Here is a 21,646-nt window from a genome sequence, read left to right as displayed (position 1 = left end):
GTCAGAATTTCCTTCCTTTTTAAGGCTGAGTAGTATTCTATCAATGTACACATCACATTCTGCTTATCCATTCACCTGTCAGCAGACGCTTAGGTTGTTTTCACCTTTTGGTTACTGTGAATAATGCTGCTCTGAAATACAGATGTTGCTTTTCTCTATTCCCTTGTTAGTGGCTCTGGTCTAGCCGGAGATGCTGACAAAACCAGAGTAGGGTTATTAGTGTGAAATTAATCGACGCTAATGAATTAAATGGAATTATTTTACTCTGAATTATTCCAAATTAATTATTCTGACATTCACTTTGAGAGGAAGGTCTGAGGACAGCAGATCCCCAAGTTTATGCTAAAACAACGGATTTTGATAGAAAACAGGACAGAACTTCTTGGCTCGGGCTGTCCTGGGGAACATCGAAAAAGTACCCAGTCCTACACCCTTCAGAGTCTGAAATAATTGATCTGGGCCTGCTGGAGTCACCTGCGAGCTTTTAGTTTAGTTTAGTGGGTTTTTTTTTTGTTTTTTTTTTAAAGTAGGCTTCATGCCCAGCATGAGGCTTGAAGCCATGACCCCTGAGATCAAGACCTGAGCTGAGATCAAGAGTCAGACACTGAACTGACTGAGCCACACAGGCACCTCTCACTTGAGAATTTTTAAATAGGAACAATGCCAATAGCACCAAGCTTCACCCGAGACCCATTAAATTAGAACTTCTAGGGGTGAGGCCCAGACACTGATGTATTTCAAAGGTTCCCCAGGTGAGTTTATTGCTAGCTGGGACTCTGAACCATTGGCATAGCTCAAGCTCCACCCCCAGAGGGACTAAAGATGGGTCACCTGAACTGGAGAGGAGTAGGGAGACATAAGCCTACATAAAGGGGCATAAGCCTACATAAAGGGGGTCACCTTGGTGGGGTCCAGGTGGAGGGAAGCCATACCCTGAACCTGTTCACTTTTTTTTTTAATTTTTTTTTAACGTTTGTTTATTTTTGAGACAGAGAGAGACAGAGCATGAATGGGGGAGGGTCAGAGAGAGGGAGACACAGAATCTGAAACAGGCTCCAGGCTCTGAGCTGTCAGCACATAGCCCGACGCAGGGCTCGAACTCACGGACTGCGAGATCATGACCTGAGCTAAAGTCGGCCGCTTAACCGACTGAGCCACCCAGGCGCCCCTGTTCACACTTCTATAAATGGTCCTTTCGTTAAATTCTCCTCAGTTACCTTGTTTGAGTGAGTCACTTTCCTGCCAGATCCTGACCTATGTAGCTGTCCTCACCTAGATAAGGTTGCTAGGTTAAGCACCAGGTTGCAGAAATCAGAGATGTTTGGTTTGCCCTGAGCAGATGCCATAAGGCTACGTCAGAACAAGACATTTTTTGAGACTGGCTTATTTCACTTGGCATGATGTCCTTAAGGCTCATTCTCATTATAGCAAGTGACGGGACTTTCTTTCTTTTTAAGGCTGAATAATATTCCATTGTATTCCATTTTTTTAAATGTGAAATTTAAATTCAATGAAATGAAAAAAAATCTTAAGTGCATATCCACTAAGTTTTGACAAATGTATAACCCCCAAATCACCCCCAAATGTTGATTCTTTCCCAGAAAATCCTCACCCTCACCCCTTTCTCCCAGAGGCAACCACCATTCTTCTGATTTTCCAGTGTAGATTAAATTTGCTTTTTCTAGGACTTCATTTAAACCCAATAATCCTTAAGTGGTTTTTTTTCATTAGATATATGGGAGTTTGGAAAGCAAAAAAATGAAAAATGCTAAATGAGAGGTGTCTGCTAACTGCTTATCAATCAGAAATTCAGTTGGAAAGGAAAGACACAGGGGCTCCTAATTTTAGATTTAATTTAAATCAACAGGAAATCTTACTAGGTCATCCAAGTTCATTTTAAACACAACTTTCTGGCAAAATCCTCTTTAAGGCTATTAGTTACCTTTTCACATATCAATTCAATGATTCACATGATTATACAGAGACAGTAATTTTCAAACTGAGCTCCTTGGAGCCCCTAGGGCTTTCAAATTTAAATCAAATGGTTGGAGTGGCCCAAGGGAATCTTCAGAAACCTAGGAGGGGGTTTAAAGCTAAAAAAGTTTGAAAGCCATTCTCCTAAATCACTGAATTTTAATAATGCAAAAGAGCTTAAACATTATACCATCAAATGCTTTTACTACTCAGATAAGGAAAATGAGAAGCTGGGCCATTAAATACCCAAAGCCACCAAGCTTTTATGGGCAGAGTCAAACTCAGGGGGGCCCCCTTATTGTTGCCCAGGGCCCTTTTACACAGACTCTAGTTAGCTTTAGCTTGGTCTGAAGGTCTATAGGAGAGAAGGATGAAAGTCTCCCTGATCAGCATCATCACTTATTTATTTAAAGCTAATAATTTTCATAATAATTCCTAACGGTAACATTTTCAGACAAATCCCATTTGCCGACTATTCCAGGGGGCATGTAGACTCCTAGAAGTATGGCCCTGAACTGGAGATTAAGTGCTCGTGTTCAATGGCATATATCTAGCCCCATAAACATCCTGCACAGGACTCTTCATCTGTCTTTTTTTAAGTAGGCTTCGCCCAGTGCGGAGCCTGATACGGAGCTTGAACTCACGACCCCAAGATCCTGACCTTAGCGGAGATCAAGAGTCTGATGCTCAACCTACTGAGTCACCCAGGCTCCCCTTCATCTGTCTTTGCCAGAGGATCAAGAGAGCCAAAACTTTTTGGGTTTGGACATACATCTCTTTATTTCAAACTTATTTTGTCTAGTGAACAGAGATGTACAACAATGATCATAACCTTCCAAATTATGTTAGAAAAGGGAATAAAAGGACAAGTGAGTCAGGTAGTCAATACAAACGGGTGCTTGGGCTGGAGGGTGTTTTGCTGCTTTTAGTACCGTAATGATTGAGGGCCTCTCATCCTAGGCAGACTGAAACAGACAAACCCAACAGATGGCACTTGTTTTGTTTTTTTAAATTTTAAACGTTTTATTTTTATGTTTTTATTTTAGAGTAAGAGAGAGGGAGAGAGCGAGCAGGGGAGAGGGGCAGAGGGAGAGAGAAAGAATGCTATGCAGGCTCCATGCTCAGCACAGAGCCTGACTCAGGGCTCAATCCCATGGCGCTGGGATCACAATCTGAGCTGAAATCAAGAGTTGCATGCTCCACTGACCCAGCCACCCAGGAGCCCCTGTTTTTTTGTTTTACCCAACGTGGGGCTCAAATTCACACCCTAGATCAAGAGTCACATGCTCTACCTACCAAATGAGCCAGCCAGGCACCCCTACATGGCACTTTTTGATCACTTACTCTGTGCCCTGTTCATTAGATACCAAACAACCCCTGAAAATGACCTAGGAGATCTACTAAGTATTTAAGGTGTGTGAACATCAGAAGTAATTTCATTATAATAAAGTAAGAAAAAACCATTTTTTTATGATTATAGGAAAATATACATAATCTGAATTTCTTCAAGCCTTATCAGGATATGGGGAGAGTTGAGGGTGACATTGGCAGTTATAACTCTTGTCCCTACCCGCTAATGCAGAACTCCAACATGTAAATTTCTTTCCAAATATTTCTTTTGCCAGGGGTGTTTCAGAGCCGGTCTTATGTTCTGTACAACCAATTCCACCAGGTGGCAGCATTTCACTTGCAGATACAGCCATTTCGATTCATGGCGCTCTCCTCCCAGAGTGTGACAAAGAATTCTTTTCTGCTCCTTACATTATTACTAAAGAGTTCCCAAAGAGACTTTGTTTTGCTTTGTTTTCATTTTTAGAGAGTACAGCTAGTTCAGCCCTTGTCTCTTCCTAGGAACTGGGCATTAGTCCCCTGAAAGCTCCATCTGAGTTGCAGCCATGGGGCTGTATTCAGAATTGCCTTGCCCCTCTGATGACAAACGCTTGACTGGTGCATCCTTCTGGTCCCTGGGCTGCTTGAGAGCTTGAGAATAAGACAAGGTGAGTCTTGGATTATTTCTTTTTTTTTTTTTTTTTTTTTTAAATTTTTTTTTTTTCAACGTTTTTTATTTATTTTTGGGACAGAGAGAGACAGAGCATGAACGGGGGAGGGGCAGAGAGAGAGGGAGACACAGAATCGGAAACAGGCTCCAGGCTCCGAGCCATCAGCCCAGAGCCTGACGCGGGGCTCGAACTCACGGACCGCGAGATCGTGACCTGGCTGAAGTCGGACGCTTAACCGACTGCGCCACCCAGGCGCCCCGGATTATTTCTACTTCTGCCAATTCCTAGCCATGAAAATTTGAGCAGATTAACTTCAAAACCTGTTTCCTCATTAGTAAAATGATGGTACCCACTTCATAGGGCCAATGATGAAATGAGATTCCAACATATGGAATGCATTTAATCAATGTCAGTGCTTATTATAAGCATATATAGCTACAAAAACATTAACTGATTATTGCTGCTGGCAGCATCAGGGAAAAAATTTAATTTCTTCTTTGTTTCCCAATTCTCTTTAATAAGCATGCATTGTTTTTATAATCAGGGGGAAAAAAGGCAATTTAAATATAATAGATTGTTGATCCCAGTTCCTGATGATTCCTACAGAAACATTCAAATACTTTTACTGCTCAATGAGCTCTGGAGGGCTGGGCGTAGGTCTTACCTATTTTAGTACCATTAGCATGAAATACATCATTTGGCACCCAGTAGGTAATCGATACTCATTTCCTGAACCAAAAATCTTAGTGGTAATTGCTTCAGGTTTTAATTTCTCTGTGTAATGAAATAGCTTTTTCTTTTCCATGAATTCCTTTTTCTTACGTAGGTCCAATTTCTAAACCTTTTATCAATTTAATTGAATCCTCCCCAGATTGAGTCCCCTCCAAATTCTCCCCATCAGAATTCCTCTTAGATTGTGAAGTTGGCTTTAGGCAGGTTTTCAGAAAGCATTTCACCTGACCTCCACACGACTCATGCCAATAGGGGATATGGATGGGACTGAGTTGAGGTAGAATCTTTTCAGCAGCGAAATGAAGATGGACCCCGGTAACATAGATTATATAAAGATTGTAAAAGGAAACAGACATTTCCAAAGATGTGTCATATTTTAAGTTGAAACCGATAGTGAAGAGAGTGGTTGGTTGGTTTTTACCCATGGTAAAGGGTATAGGGTTATTGATGATTAAGTCTGGCTGTTGCTATCCCTTGGTTCCTTTGATCTTAAATGAATAAATGAATAAATGAAATGGTTAGGCGGATCTCTAGGGAGGACAGGCTCAAGCAGGATACTGTGCTGGCGTTTCTTCTATAAAAGCAAAAGCAAAAAATATGACATTAATCCTTGGCAGCTGATGTATTTTAGTTCTTTTCTCACATTATCGGTACACATAAAACTCTCTCTCCGGGAATTTGAATCTGAAGGGAAGTCCAAAGTTGATTACAGCTGAGCCACCTGAGGCAGGGCCCCTGAGAGGCATGGGAACTCCAGAGGGCCCCATCTATACAGAAGCTGATATTTAATTCCTCCTTTGATCTTTCAATCTTTAATAGATTCTTCTTTGATTAAGATGTCCAGACATTTAGACTCCTAACTGGGTCTTAAGAGGTTCTAGGCCAAGCTTGGGTCCAGAGCCAGGAGGTGGCCAGGGGGGCAAGATGTGGGGAAGGTGGTCCTATTGTTGATGGTGGCACTGGGCACAGAAGGTGGAAGTAGGTGGAAAGAGAATGGAAAGCTGGCTGCTTGCACACATTGTTTGGGCTGGCTTCTGTCCTCTGTAACCTAAGGTTTCAGTTGACGTGATGCCAAAGCAGGGCTGTGTTCCTCTTGGCCCCTGCTCCTGGCAGGAGTGGGGAGAAGCTCTTGCCCTTTCTGTCATGCTGTGGTCTCTGATGTGAGCATCAGGGCCCGAAGAAGAGCTCTGTCTTCTCCAAACTGCTCAAACCTGGTCCTTGTGAGGCTGACTGCAGACACTGTCTTTCTACCTTCTCTCTGCCCCCAGGCACTGGGACATAAGCTTCCTCTCTCATCATTCAGGCAACAAATGAATAAATAAATGAAAATCAAATCATGCAAGTCTCCTTGGCAGAGGCCAGCATTTCTTACGTAGGTCCAATTTCTTATGTGGGTTGTCAAACTTGCCCAGATTTGCCTAAGCTGAGAAGTGAAGGTTGATCGGACTCGTGTAAACCCTGGGTCATCAGGAAAATTCCGGCCAACAGGGAACATTGTTTTGAAGCCTCCCACATGACACTCCCAAAAAGAGTTGGTCCAGGAAAAACTCCACCTGTTCAAAGATGAATCATCAAAGGAAAAGGCAAAGGATCTCTCCATGCATAGGAAAGGGACAGGAAAAGCAAGTGGCAGATGTGGAACCCTTACCAGGAAAATGCTACCATAGAGCAGACAAAAGCTATAACCAGTTGTCAGGCATTTAGAAAACTTAATGATGGGACTGCCTCTAAGAAGAAAGAGTGCAGGGATAAGATGGTAAGACATCAGGGGGCAAAACATGAGCTCAGGAAAAAAGTGGAAAAAGAAAATAAAGGAAAACAGAAAATAGCCCAAGGGAGAAAACAAACAAACCACAAACCCAACACTGCTGAAAATATTAAGGACACAGAAGGCAGGAATGACAAAAACTCAGCAAAATAAAAGAGAAGTAAAAGAGTTTAAAAGAATTAGATAGGCCAAGAAGTCCAGTGACTATAAATTTATTGAGCACCTGTGATGTGCCAGGCACTGTTGTAGGCACTAGGACTTACAGCAGCTCCATAGCCAACATGCACCCTATGGCCCTTGAAACAAAACTGCATTTGTTTTCAGTTTCCCATACCACCTACAGTGGACGATGCAAAGGCCACCGAAGAAAGGGCCCCTTGTCAAGGTCTATCATGGACTTGACATGTTCTCCACCTGCAGGCAAGTGGCATTATCCAGCAGTGGAATCGTCTCCTCCAAACTTAACTTATAAGACATCTACGTTTATCTCTGTCACCTCCTCCTTAGCTGGGTTACTGTTAAGGGCTGAATTGTGTACCCCACCCCCCAACTCATTGGTTGAAACCCTAACCCCCAAGTGATTGCATTAGGGGATACGCCTTTAGGGGTAATTAAGGTTAAATGAGGTCATTTGTGTGGGGCCCTGATCCAACAGAACCGGTATCCTTATAAGAAGAGGAAGAGACTCTAGGCCATGGATAATACCAAAGGCCGTGTGAGCACATGGTGAGAGGGTGGTCCCCTCTAAGCCAGGAAGAGGGCTCTTATCAGAGCATGAATTTGCCAGCATCTTGATCGTGGGCTTCTAGCCTCCAGAAGGGTGAGGAAGTGAATGTCTATTGGCATTTATTTGACCCAGGGTTTATACGTTTAAGGCACTCGGCCTGTGGTATTTTGTTATGTTGGCTCTAGGTGACTAACACAGTCAATGAATGTGCCATGCCTAGCGTGGGGTCATCTCTCCTTGGTGCTTCCTGAGTAATGATCAGGACAAAAGGGATGATGAGCTATATAAGCCTATTTTGAAAATTCGGGATTTACCCTGACCATTCCTGGCCATGATGCTCTTTTCTTTCTCCTACAGGCAAAAAAGGGACCCAAACATGGGCCTAAAATGGTTTGTGCCGATTTTGTGCTGGTAGAGAGAGAGCAATAACTCCAGCATCTCGGGAGGACAGGGGAGAGACGAACCCTGGAGGTGCTGAACTGTGAGGGCAAGTGTACAATTATTGCATTCCTTGTCCACTGAAACTCAGTGCAGTCATGGTCTGCCTGGGTTGGGTGACAGCTATTTCTACAACTTTCCCTTCTGTGGGGTTTGTCATCCTTTTCTACATACTATGGAAATAAGAAAACTCACGAGCTCATGGCCATTTCTGAAGTATGCCTCTGTGCCTGATGCTCCAATAGTACCCCCAAACGTGCCTCCGAACATCCCCTCACACCGTTCAAACACCCGACCGGTTCAACCTTGTTTCTACCACCCGACTGATACAATTTCACCTGCTTCTCCCGGTGCCCAAGTGGTCTTGGGTGAGGCTATGTATGGCAATCGGAGATCTGTTCACGTTCCCTAAGCAAACTGACGTAACGGTGATCCAAATCCAAGTCAACAACAAAGCCCAAGCTCGAGTGACCTGTGCCCCTTTAAACTGTACCTTTGTGTGTGAGGGAGAAAGGACACAGAATGTCTCTCCAGCGAGTTCTGAATCTCAGTGGTGGGAAGGCCTTTCCCAGGTTGGTTTCTTCCGTGGGTATTCTGTTTCAGTGTTAGGGTTAGTGCCAGCTACTAAATCCACTATGCCTGTATACTTTTTTAAATTGGGGTAAAATCTACATAAATAAAATTTATCTTTTAAATCATTTTTAAGTGTATAATTCAGGGGCGCCTGGGTGGCACAGTCGGTTAAGCGTCCGACTTCAGCCAGGTCACGATCTCGCGGTCCGTGAGTTCGAGCCCCGCATCAGGCTCTGGGCTGATGGCTCAGAGCCTGGAGCCTGCTTCCGATTCTGTGTCTCCCTCTCTCTCTGCCCCTCCCCCGTTCATGCTCTGTCTCTCTCTGTCCCCAAAATAAATAAAAAACGTTGAAAAAAAATTTAAGTGTATAATTCAGTGGCATTAAGTACACTCACAATGTTGGATAACCATCACCACTATCTACTTCTAGAACTTCTCTATCATCCCAAACTGAAACTCCATACCCATTAAACAGTAAGTCCCCATTCCCTGTCCCCAGCTCCGGGTAACCTCTATTCTATTTTCTGTCTCCATGAACTTGCCCTTCCCAAGTACTTCATGTAAGTGAGGGCTACAGTATTTGTCCCTTTGTATCTTTCTTATTTCACTTAGCATACTGTTTTCAAAGTTCATCCATGTCACGGCATTTCAGAATTTCCTTCCTTTTATGGTGGAATAATATTCTATAGTATGTCTATACCACATTTTGTTCATCCATTCATCTGTTCCTGTATTTTGGGGGGCTTTCTTTACCCTTGCGTGGTTAAGCCTCTGTCATCATTAATAATCATTTATATTCAACTCTATCAACACCGTGTAGTTTCCTTCTCCTGGCTGGAGCCCTAACTGCCTTTGAAAGCTGCCTTTCTCTCATTCCATGTGACTTTGATGGGGCCAAGCACTGAACCTCATTTCCCTCAGCATAAGCCATACTGCCATACTATTATACTGATAATACTATCATCATAGTGATGGGTCCTAGGGCAGGCAAGTGACGCAACCAATGCCAATCAGAGTCATTCTCCAGCATCAATAGATGGAATGGGGGAAACGCCTTTCCATGGGGTTTGCCACACTGGGGTTCTTGCAGACACATTGCAGACACGTGTAAAAAGCTAATCTTGTGGTAGGAGAAACTGAGACCAACATGCAAAGAGAAAGAGAGATGGAAAGGAGAGATTTCTAAAATATCCAGAGGTAGCGTAGCCTGAGAAGGTCAGAATTTAAGGAAGTGAGGGAAGAAATAAGAAGAGTGAGAAAAGGCAGCCAGAACTGCAGAAGAAACATCAGGAGAAGGTGGTGTCATGCTTTCGTGATCATTGTGATATCGAGAGGATTGCTTTTCTTTTTCTTTATTCAATGCTTTATTCATTTTCTGAGAGAGAGAGAGAAAGAAAGAGAGAGAGAGAGAGAGAGAGAATCCAAAGCAGGCTCCACGGCCAGGAGCCTGATGTGGGGCTCAAACTCAGGAACCGTGAGATCATGACCTGAGCTATAGTCAGGCATTTAACTGACCGAGCCACCCAGGCGCCCCAAGAGAGGATTGTTTTTAAGTTAATATTTATTTTTGAGAGAGACAGAGAGAGTAGGGGAGGGGCAGAGAAACAGAGAGAATCCCAAGCAGGCTCTGTGCTGTCAGCATGGAGCCTGATGCGGGCTTGGAACTCACGAACTGTGAGATCATGACCTGAACCCAAATCAAGAGTTGGATGCTTAACTGACTGAGCCACCCAGGTGCCCCAAGAGAGGCTTTTTCTTGTTAAAGTTTATTTATTTATTTGGGGGAGGGGGACAGCGGGGGAGGGATAGAGTGAGGGGGACAGAGGATCCAAGTGGGCTCTGTGCTCACAGCAGTTGTTGGGCTCAAACTCATGAACCGTGAGATCATTATCTGAGCCGAAGTTGGACACCTAACCGACTGAGCCACCCAGGTACCGCCCAAGAGAGGAGATTTGAAAAGAAGGGAGGGGGTAGGAAGATAATGGGCTGGAAAATGGCCCTGGATTGGGCACTGGATTGTGGCTGACCGGAGTGAGAGCGATGGCAGCAGAGTGCTCTGCTTTAGCACCTGTGCGCCTCTCCTGGTCCGTCTCCCGCACCCTTCGAGAGCCCTGGGCTCGGGCCACGCTTGCCGTTCCTCAAAGGTGCCACAGCTGGCAAGCTGCCCCAGCTCATGCTCTTGAACAACTCTGACTTGACTCTGCAAAATTCAAGGCAAGCTCAGCTCTTCAGAGAAGCCCAGCAGGTCAGTGCCTGGATCCCAGGGAGGAGCAGCCACTCCCGTAGCACTTGCTGTGTCCTTTCCTCGAATTACTTTAGTAGCTGCTGGCTGTGCACATCTGTCTCCCTGCCAGCCTGTGGAGCCCCTTTCAAGCAGGGGCTTCGGTTTATGCATCTTTGCATTCCAACCTCTCAGCCCAGGGCCTGGCCTTGAAAGGAGCTTACTGCACGCTAATAAGGGATCAGTGCCTGCAGGGATGCACTCGCCAATTCTCCTGCTACAGGGCAATGGAATCTGGTTGCCATGGTGCTGAGAGAGGGATTCCTCCACCTGCTGTTTTCAGGAGGAACAAATCACAGTGAGCTGAATGCATGTTGGCATCTGGCCAGCAGGACGGATGCTGGGCCAACCCTGACATGGCAGAGACACCTTTCCAGCAAAACAGACCTTTTCACCCTTTTCTTCCAGGCAGCTAAGACTGTTGAGTAACATCAGAGTTTCCTTGCTTCTGTCGCTGGGAGATTTAAAGGGCTCCAGTATCCTCCTCTGCTCTCATGCTAGTTTTCTCTCCTCCTCTCCTGCCTCCCAACACTGTACTTTCTATCTCCTTGTCTGAGGCTAAGACAGGCTCCCAAACTAAAGCCTAAAGGCCAAATGCTCAGAGGACCTCAGTCTTTTTCTAAAGGCCTTTAATGGATTGGGTGAGGTGTACCCACATTATGGAGGTTTGCTTGACTGATCTACTGACTGCAATGTTAATCTCATCCAAAAACTCCCTTTACAGCAACATCCAGATGTGTTTGACCAAGTATCTGAATACTGTGGCCTAGCCAAGGTGACACATAAAATTAGCCCATCAGAGTGTATGACCCAGTTCTTGTCAATGAGATGTCACAAGTTGTTGCGTGTGGCTTCTGGAAGGGCTCCTAAGGAGAGAGACAGCTGTGCTGGCCCACGTCTCGGTCCCTCTTCCTTATCCTTTCAGCCTAAGAGGTGGGCCTAATGCTGGACACTTCATCAACCGTCAGAGAAGTCGGCTGCAATATCTTCAAGCCTTGAGCCTGCCCTGGGTTTCTCACCTCTGTGCTTCTTTTTAGATGGCAGAAAAATAGAGTGCTGTTGTGCAGTTCTACATCTGTTTTTCACGTCTCTGTGAATTGCAGTTAAATGCAACTCCTAATACACCAGCCTCTGCTTCTTGGCCATTCAAAGCCGTTTCATTTCTGAGCCTGGCCTCGAGGCCCCTGCTGACCCTGTGAGCCATCTTGCTGTCCCTTAATACATGTTCTGTCATTTGGGCTAGCCTGAATGGGATCTTATTTATAACCAAGAACCCTCCCCAGTATAAGGCATATGCTAGGTGGGAGGGACTGAGGAAATCAGGGGTGTGAGGCCAAAGGCAAATGACTACTCTTCTTGAAAGTTAGTAAGGCTGGATCACAGAGCGCGTGTGGAGTGAGGGTGGGAGGCAGGCCTTGGTGAGACTGGACTTTATCATGAAAACAGGGGGGTTGGTGGGTAGGCTTTGTGTAGGTCACATGATCACACTTTCAAATCAGGAATCTCACTGTAAGTGTAGCAAGGAGAAAAGATTGCTGGGAGTTAGTACGGAGACAGGGAAACTTGGTGTAGGGATCCAGATAAGAGATGATGGAGCAGTGGAGGAAGAAGAAACAGACTTTAGAAAGACTGAGAGAGAAATAAAAGGCAAGAACTGTATTTGACAAGTAACGGGGAGAAAGAGGTCAAGTTCAGAAGAAAGAATTCTGGCTTGAGCGCCTGGATGGACACATCCTTTCCTCTGGCAGGCAGTTTATCATCCTCGCACCATACCCCATACCTGTGGAAGTGTTGGTGGACACGGAACCTGTCATTTCTCATCCCCCTCCTGAAATCATAATAGCTACAGCCTTTCAGGTGGTCTTAGGCTGCATCATCAAAGGTACTGAGTTCAGAACCAGGGAGGTGGTGCTCTTGTCCCCTTGACTCTGGTTAGAACATACACCAGGTAGATCATGTCTAATCTTAGTCCCTAAACTACAAGGTGAAGTTTAACAACTAGAACTGCCTAGATAAGAGGGTCATCAGGAAACCACACCAATGAGGAAGTTCTAAGGGATCTAGGACTAGACCATTTTTAAGGGTATAATGCTCCTGTGTGCAAAAGTTTAAAGGCAGAGGGTACAGAGTGCTCCTTGTGGCCCTAGAGTACACAACAAGAACCGATGGACTGAAGCTATAGGGAGGCATATTTTTGTCCAACATAAAGAACCTTCTCTGGATCAGGGTTGCCCTGTGTCGATAGGAAGCCCAGGGAGGGAAGGAACAGCCCATCTGAGAGGTACGTGGGAGGAGGCTGAGGGGTTCTTCCTCCCAATCCACCCCAAGGAAAGATGGAGTAGGGACCACAGCTCAAGTAGCCACAGGAGTCAGGTGAGGCATTAGTGGGAGCAGTCCAGCTAACGGTGCGCAAACCCGAAATTAAAACCAACAGCAGCAACAAATGATGTGCAGTCCAACAAATCCTGCTGCAGACGTGGGATGGGGTCAGTGCACAACTTCTGCCATGGAAGGTGGGGAGCGGAGTGTGCTAGTTGGCCGGGCTGGTCTAACAAAGTACCCCAAACTGGGTGACTTAACAGAAATTTATTGTCTCACAAGTGTTTGCAGGGCCGTGCTCCTTCTGAAACTTCTAGGGGAGATTCTTCCGGCTTCTGGCGGCTCTCGGTGTTACCCGGCTGCTGGCAGCATGATTCCCTTCTCTGCGTCCATCCTCACGTGGCCATCTCCCCTCTGTGTCTGTGTCTGTGTCCAGGTTTCCCTCATTTTATGAGGACACCAGTCATGTTGGATTAAGGGTCCACTGTCCTCCTATACGAACTCAACTGATTCTATCTGCACGGACCCCATTCCAAATAAGGGCACATCGTGAGGTGGCCTGATCTTTTGCAGGGGCACAATTCGAACCACACTCCCAAGTCTGAAGTCCCATTCAGCTGGAGGCTTGTCAATCCAGGAGTCACACGTAGCTTGGGTGAACCTTTTGTCTGTTTTTTTCCTGTCTTGTCTTTCTAGCTTAGGGAAGGAAGTGTCTTCCTTCCCATCAAACTGGCAAAGCCAGAGCCCCACGAATGTTCAGTGACTGACCCACCCTCTCTCTGCAGGAGAGGCATAGCGGATGCCTCTCACGGCATAGCTGGATGACTTCTCATGGGGCTGAGAAGGGCTTGGAGAGCTTCCGTGTGTTCACAGTCTTGGGGCAGGGTCTCTAGTGGTCTCAGCTCTGGTGCGGAGGCTACTTTCTGCTCTGACAACCTCGGAAGGCCAGGCCTGCATGTGCCTGACACAGCCCGCTCTCTGCCTAGGTGCTGGTTTGTGGGGAACTGCTCCCCTCTGCTGGACAGAGGGAAACCTGCTCTCCTTCCGTTTCTCAGGATTTGTTCCCCTAAGTCACAAGTTCATAAATCCATAGTAAGAATGGGAAGGGGCCAGAGGTCAGCAGGTCCAGTCTCCTTCACCGTTCAGAGAGGGAGACCGAGGCCAGAAAGGGAAAAGGCCTTGTTGAAGGCCACAGAGAGAGTTAGAGGAGGGGCTGGGATTAGACATGAACCCCCTCCCCCCCACACCACGGTCTGGGAAGCATCCCTGAGGATCCCAGCGGCATGGGCTGGAAGAAAACCAAGGGGCTCCTGGGAATCCTGCACATACATTAGATTGGAGGACAAATGGTAGAAGAAGGCAAAAGAGAAGGAGGGGGTAGTTCACCTCAAGTAGGGGATCAGAAAGCTGGAGAGATATTGGCCCAGGGAAGTGTACCAGGACCATCAGTCCATCAGTCCACTTACTCCGGATAATTCCCCATCATCAGCCTGTGTGAGTGATCTGAGCACAGCCTAACTCCATACTCCTAAAAAGTTCACGTATCCACACAACTTCTGTCAATCAAATGCCCTTTTACTCTCTCTCTCCTTCTCCTGTGTCCCGATATCCTTACCATCTTTCTCATACCTGGCCCACCTAGAACTTGCTATTGCAAGCTTACCACGCTCATAAGTACACCAGAAGGTATCACCACTCAAATGCAACAGAAATTTACATTTTGCTCATGTCAACAGTTCAAAGAGCTTATCAGAAAAAGGTGGAGCAACAGGCTCTGTTCACACAGTCACTCAGGGACCAGGCTCTGCCATAACGCACGGACATCAACAGCCAGCCAGCAGAAAGGGAAGGGCACAGAGGATGGCACACGGGAGTTCGAGGCTGGGCTGGGAAGTAGTGTGCAGCAAATTCAATCACGTTCCATCGGCTGGAACTCAAAGGGTCCAGAAGGGACGAGACAAAACTAAACCTAAAGCTGGGTTAAATGTTGATCGGATGGGAGGTGCGGCACCATGAGAATATGCCTCAAAGAGCTCCTACACCACGCCCAGGACCCCAGCTGCTGCCCCTGGAAATTCATGACAGTGCCGGTGCTGAGGCACGCCTCCTGCAGGCTGCTCCCTGCCACTGAATGAGTGTAGTCCACACACAATGGCAGATGGTTCCTCTGAGTACCGGGGACTCTTGTGTTGTCAGCTTTGGTTCCAGAACTCCCCAATGGCTTTGCTGAACCTTCCTGAGACTATGTGGCAGGCTAGGAGGCTTCACCCAGCTGTTGCTTGCTTTCCTTCACTCGGTGGTCAGACTTGCATCATGGGCTGGTGGTTCTCCTGGCCTCCTTTCTTCTTCTCAACTTCCTTTCACATAGGTGTTTCTCCTAATACTAAACTTGCACACATAGTCCTGACTGGTGTCTCCATCTTGGAGGACCGAGCCTAACACAGGAGCCAACTCCCTGGTATTAACTACTCCAATTCCATTGGGGTCATTTAGTGCAGGTGGTGAAGACAGACAAGACTTGTTGAACAAATGATGCTCTGGGTACACCTAGAACTTGCTAGCTGCATAAAGAGGTACCAGGGTGTTAAGATCACAACATGCTTTTTTATGGGGCCACGATTTGACCCATAATATTCTCCAGGCTCAGCTGGGTGACCCCTTTCCACATTTCCCCAGCGGTATTGCTCTTCAGTTCTTCACAAGAGTTTTATAACCCTCCCCAACATCACAGCCATGCAATGTTTCCCCTCGCATTCAACAAATGGCTGTCCCCCCTTCACAGAGAACCAAACCCTGACAGAAGGGAAGTCCCTTAACTGCATGCAGCATCTGCCTCTGCTTTATCCACCTTCTTCTCCTGCCCTCCATCATCATATTCTTCCTTGAGTCTAATCTATATCCTGTTTAAGGGTCCCTTTGCTCTGATGCAGGGATCCTGCCTCTCCCCAGTTTTCTCCATTCCAGGAAATGACACCACGATCTACTGATTTGCTCAGGCTAACAATATCCACAAGTCCATCTTTATGCTTTTCTCTTCCTGACTCTCCTTCTTCCTTTTACAGGACCAATCCATTGGCATGTCTGATTTGCTTTACTTTCGAAGTATTTTCCTAAACCAGCCCATCTCAGCATCTCTACTGTTACTCCTCTGATCCAGGAAATCTAACTGGCAGTTACAAAAACCTCTTAACTGGTTTCCCCATATCCATTCTTGTTTCATTCCAGCCCATTCTCCAAACACAGCCAGAATGATCATCTTAAAACAGACATCAACCATTTATTCCCCTGCTTAAAATGCTTCAGCAACTCCCCATTGCAGATGAAAATAAACATTTTTTTTTTTTTTATCATGGCCTACAAGATCTATATGACCTGGACTTTGCTGACCTCTGTGATCTTATTTCATATCCCTCTCCTTTTCATTTACAACATTCTAGACACGTGGATTTTCTTACTGTTCTTTACAAAGGCCAAGTAGGTTGCTACCTCAGGGCCTTTGCATATGCTATTACTCAGATCTTCTCTTGGCTGATTCCTTGTCATCTCTATATCCTAGATCAAATGTTGCCTCCTTAGAGAGGCCTGACCACCTGTCTAAAGATGACCCTCATCCCATAAGCACATTCTATCAAAATTTCCTGCTTTGTTAATTTTAGAGTTTTTATCATTATTTGAAGCTATTTACTAACCAGCTTATTTTTATGTTGCCCACAAGGTCCCAAATAATATAAGCTCCTGGGGCACATGGGTGGCTCAGTTGGTTAAGCATCTGACTTGATTTTGGCTCAGGTCATGATCTCACTGTTCATGAGTTAGAGCCCTGAGTCAGGCTCTGCACTGACAGTGCAGAGCTGCTTGGGATTTTCTCTCTCCTTTTCTCTCTGGCCCTTCCCTGCCAGTCCCTAGAACAATGCTTGACACATGGTATGTGCTTGGTAAATGTTTATTGGATGGCTGTGTGACAGGTGCCAGGGCCCTTAGGCAGCACAGAAGTTCCAGGGAGGACACTATCTCACCACTGTGACATTCCCAAATCCTAAAAGGGGTCTTGAAGGCCAAAGGTTTGGTCACCTGTGTGCCAAGCTGGAACACAGGAATCCTTTCAAAGGCTAGGAGTCCTAGCACTTGGATCCAGCCACCCTAGGGTGCTGCATTAACCATCTCTCAATGAGACCCTGGCACTGTGACCAGATGGTGTTTGGGGACAGTTGCTGGTCTCCATTTCTTTCTTTCTTTCTTTTTTTTTTTTTTTTTTTAATTTTTTTAACATCTGTTCATTTTTGAGAGACAGAGAAACAGAGCACAAGCTGGGGAGGGGCAGAGAGAGACAGAGACACAGAATCAGAAACAGGCTCCAGGCTCTGAGCTGTCAGCACAGCGTCCGACGCGGGGCTCGAACTCACGAACTGTGAGATCATGACCTGAGCCGAAGTCAGATGCTCAACTGACTGAGCCACCCAGGTACCCCCTGGTCTCCATTTCTTCTGGATCCACAGACCTCTATTCCTCATCTTAGAGAATATCTTGCTACTCTAGCCACTTGTGCTTCTCACTTTACAAGACCCTGAGTAGGGATCTCCCCCTGACTCTTAATTTAACAGTTTTAGACGATAAAATCTTTTGCTACCTATGCCGTGGGAATCAAGGAGGGAAGGGAAGAGAAGCAGTTCTCTTTCTTCTTGATGCTTCTACACCAGTAAAATCAAAACAGAAATTAATCTTACATTAAATTACCCTGCCTCAGCCACTGACATTATCGTTAAGGTTTCAAGGGACCTTACCTTGTTGTTTTTGGAGGACGGAGTCTGAAACAAATATTTACTAAGGGAGGCTGGAAATTGAGGCAAAATGTTGTTAATGGTTCAGGGGCCAGAAAGGAAAGTCAGTGAGAGAAAATTAGGGAAGCCAGATCGTCTGGACCACAGGCCAGGTTCACGCACCCTGTATTAACAAGCTTCTTCAGGGCACCTCTCTGCTTTAGCCTCTGCTGTAGCTGCCTGCACCCAAGGGGAAAAGAAGCTCAAAATCAAGCCTTGGAATTTTCTGCTTCTTAAGTAAAGGGCTAAAGGTTTATTGAATATGACAGGTAGCCGGCGTTTCTGTAGTAAGGAGATCCAGGGAGGACATTTTTCTCACTGCAGTGACAATCACAAAGGTCTCTTGAGGGCCAATAGTTTGGTCACTCGCATCTCAAGAAAAGGGATTGTACAGCCAGTTCAGGGAAGAATCCATCACTGTGTACCAAATTACCCTCAAACCTAGGAGCTTAAAAGGCCACAAAAATTTATTATCTCATTGCTTCTGTAGTTCAGAAATCTGGGAGCAGCCCAGGAGGTGGATCTGGATTGGGACCTTCCATCAAGTTAGATGCAAGAAGTTTTGACTAGGCCTGTAGTCATCTGAAGGGTGGACTGCGGCTGGAAGGCATGACTCCTAGATGATGCACTCACGGGGCTTATGGCAGGAGGACTCAGCTTCTCATTGGCTGTTGGCACCGATTATAAAAAAGCTTGAGTGGCTATGTTAATATGAGACTAAGAAGATTTAAGATGAAGATGAATATTGCATAATAACAAAAGTGTCATTCAGCAAAAAGATGTAACAATTATAAATGTGTCTATGCCTAATAAAGTCAAAATGCATGAAGCAAACATGACAGAATGAAGGGAGAAATAGACAAATTCACAATCACAGAGATTAAAAAAAATTTTTTTTTAATGTTTATTAATTCTTTGAGAGAGACAGAGAGACAGAGTGCGAGCAAGGGAGGGGCAGAGAGAGAGAGAGGGAGATGGAATCTGAAGCAGGCTCCAGGCTCTGAGCTGTCAGCACAGAGCCTGGTGAGTGGCTTCAACCCACAAACCGTGAGATCATGACCTGAGCCGAAGTCAGATACTCAACTGACTGAGCCACCCAGGCACCCCACACAGAGACTTTTTCAAAAATGTATTTATTTATTTTGAGAGAGAGAGAGAATGTGAGTGAATGGGGGAGAAGCAGAGCGAGAAGGAGAGAGAACATTCCAAACAGGCTCCACGCTCAGTGCAGAGCCCAGTGTGGTGCTTGATTCCATGACCATGAGATCACAACCTGAACCGATATCAAGAGTCAGACGCTTAACCAACTGAGCCACCAGGCACCCCAGTTAGAGATTTTAATATCCTCTCTCAGTTATTGATAGAACAACAACAACAACAACAACAACAAAAAGTAGTAATGACACAGAAGATCTGAACACTATCACCCACCCTGTCTAACTGACCTTTATAAAACACTACTCACAACAACTGCAAAATGCACCTTTTTTTTTTTAAGTGTACATGGAGCTTAATGTACTGAAGTACATAAAGTACTGAAGTTGATAAATTTCAAATGTTTTTCTCACACCATGTGGGAATTAAAGTAGAAAACAACAATAAAAATAATAGTATATGTTTAAAAGCCTCAAATATTTGGAAGTTAAACAACACTCTTCTTGATAACTAATGGGTCAAAGAAGACATCATAAGGGAAATTAGAAAGCATTTTAAACTAGATGAAAATGAAAACGCAATGTATCAAAAACTTTGGGATTCAACTAAAGCAGTACTTAGAGGCAAATCTGTAATTTTAAATGTTTATTTAAGAAAAGAAAAAAGGCTTACAATAAATTAAGCTGCTACCTTGAGGAGCTAGAAAAAGAAGAGCAATTTAAACACAAATTAAGTAAAAGAAAACAATTATAAAGTAGAAATCAATGGAATAGGACATGTACAAAACAATAAAGAATGTTAACAAACCCAAAGGTTAGATGTTTGAAAAATTGGTAAATTGGTAAACATTTAGCAAGACTGATTGAGAAAAAAAATAGAAGAAGAAAAAAAAACCTAATTACTTATATCAGGAATGAAATAGGGGATGGGGTTTTACTCTAAACCTTACATGAATTTAAAGGATAATATTGGAATGTTATGAGCAACTTTATGCCAATAAACCTGACAACTTGTATGAAACAGACAGATTTCCTGAAAAACAAAATTTACCAAAAAAAGACAAAAGAGGAAATAGAAGATACGGATAACTTTCATTGCTGTCAAAGGACCTATTCACAAATTCACTGGTAAACTCTACCAAACAGTTATGGGAGAAATAATACCAATCCTACAAAGATGGGTATTTTAGGAAAGAGGAGAAACTCTTCCCAACTCATTTTATAAAGCCAGCATAACCTTGAAAGAAAGACTTCACAAAAATATTGCAAGAAAAGAAAATTATAGGCTAAAATTGCTCATGAACATAGAGGTAAACATCCTTATCAACATATCAAATCCAAAAAATGTAAGAAGGATAAAACCAAGTGGGGTTCCTCCCAGCAATGCAAAGTTGATAGAACATTTGAAAAATTCAACAATGTAGTTTAGTTATATTAAGAGAATCAAGGAGAAACATCCTCTCAGTAGAAGCATAAAGAGCATTTTACAGAATTCAGCACCTATCCATGACAAAATCTTAAGCAAAGTAGGAATAGGCATGAACTTCATTAAAATGATAAAGGCATCTACCAAAAATTCTACATCTAACATGATACTCAAAGAAACAATGAACATATTTTGCCTCTAAGATCAGAGGCACATTTTTCCCTTTAAGCACTTTGAATATATCATGCCACTCTCTTCTGGCCTGCAGAATTTCTGCTAAAAAATCCGCTGATAGCCTTATGGGTTTTTCCTTATAAATAACTGCCTTTTCTCTTGCTACTTAAAAATTTTTTTCTTTATCACTAGTTTTTGCCATTTTTACTATGTGTCTTGGTGTGGACCTCCTTGGGTTGAATTTTGGGAGGATCTCTCTGTCTCCTGGATCTGGATATCTGTTTCCTTCCCCAGATACAAGGAAGGATGGTCCCCTAACAAGGCAATATGTTCATCCTCACCACTTCTTTTCAATACTGTACAAGATGACCTAGATATACAACCAGGCAAGTACAAAAAAAAAAAAAAAAAGCATAAAGATCAGAAAGAAGTAAAACTGATTCCATATATAAATGACATGATTATTAATGTAGAAAATCCCAAGAAACCTATAAAAAACCCTAAAAAACAAAAAACCCCATTACTGAAATTAGTAAATGAAAGATCACTATATAAAATCCATTACGTTTTTATACATTAGCAACAAACCATTGGAAAACAAAATCATGCTCAGCGTCACCTAGTAAAACACTTAAAAATAAATTTAACAAAAGACACCCAAAGCCTGTATTGCTAAGCTGTCAATTCTCCCGAAATTGACCTATGGATTCACAATCCCAGCAAGTATTTATTTTTTTTAATTGACAAGTCAATTCTAAAATTTATATGGAAATGGAAAGGATGTGGAATAGTCAAAAACAATTTTGAAAAGGAAGGAAAGGTGGAAAATGTACACTATTTGACTTCAAGACTTACTAGAAAGCAACAGCAATCAAGAAAGTGTGATATTGGCATAAAGGTTGATAGACAGATGGAACACTAGAACAGAATAGGAATCACAGAAATAGACTCACACTTATATAGTCAATTTATTTTTGACAAAGACACCATATCTGATCAGTGGTGTAATAAATTTTGTGAGCTTTTTTTCTTTTAACAATTGGTGCTTGGAAAGATGGTGGAGTAGGAGGACCCTAAGCTTGCCTTGTCCCAGGGATCTAACTAGGTAACACTCACAGCACCGTAAATAACCCAGAAAATAATGCGAAAACTGGCAGAACAAATTCCACCACTAAAGACTGAGAAGAGGCCACATCGAAGAAGGTAGGAAGGCTGGAGATGCAGTCTGGGAACAAAACAGACCATGGCCATCTGTGGTGGGGA

General features: G+C 44.2%; 1 long non-coding RNA gene across 1 annotated transcript in view; it reads right to left on the bottom strand.

Annotated features, from left to right (window-relative positions):
* Nucleotides 1-21,646, bottom strand: part of LOC131509182 (uncharacterized) — a 40,127-nt gene that overhangs the window by 9,326 nt on the left and 9,155 nt on the right. The gene's annotated exons all lie outside the window — the stretch shown is intronic.

The sequence above is a fragment of the Neofelis nebulosa genome, chromosome 4 (assembly GCF_028018385.1).
Source record: "Neofelis nebulosa isolate mNeoNeb1 chromosome 4, mNeoNeb1.pri, whole genome shotgun sequence".
Taxonomy (NCBI): Eukaryota; Metazoa; Chordata; class Mammalia; order Carnivora; family Felidae; genus Neofelis; species Neofelis nebulosa.
Note: the sequence above shows the minus strand (reverse complement) of the source record. Positions and strands in the feature narration are given on the sequence as shown.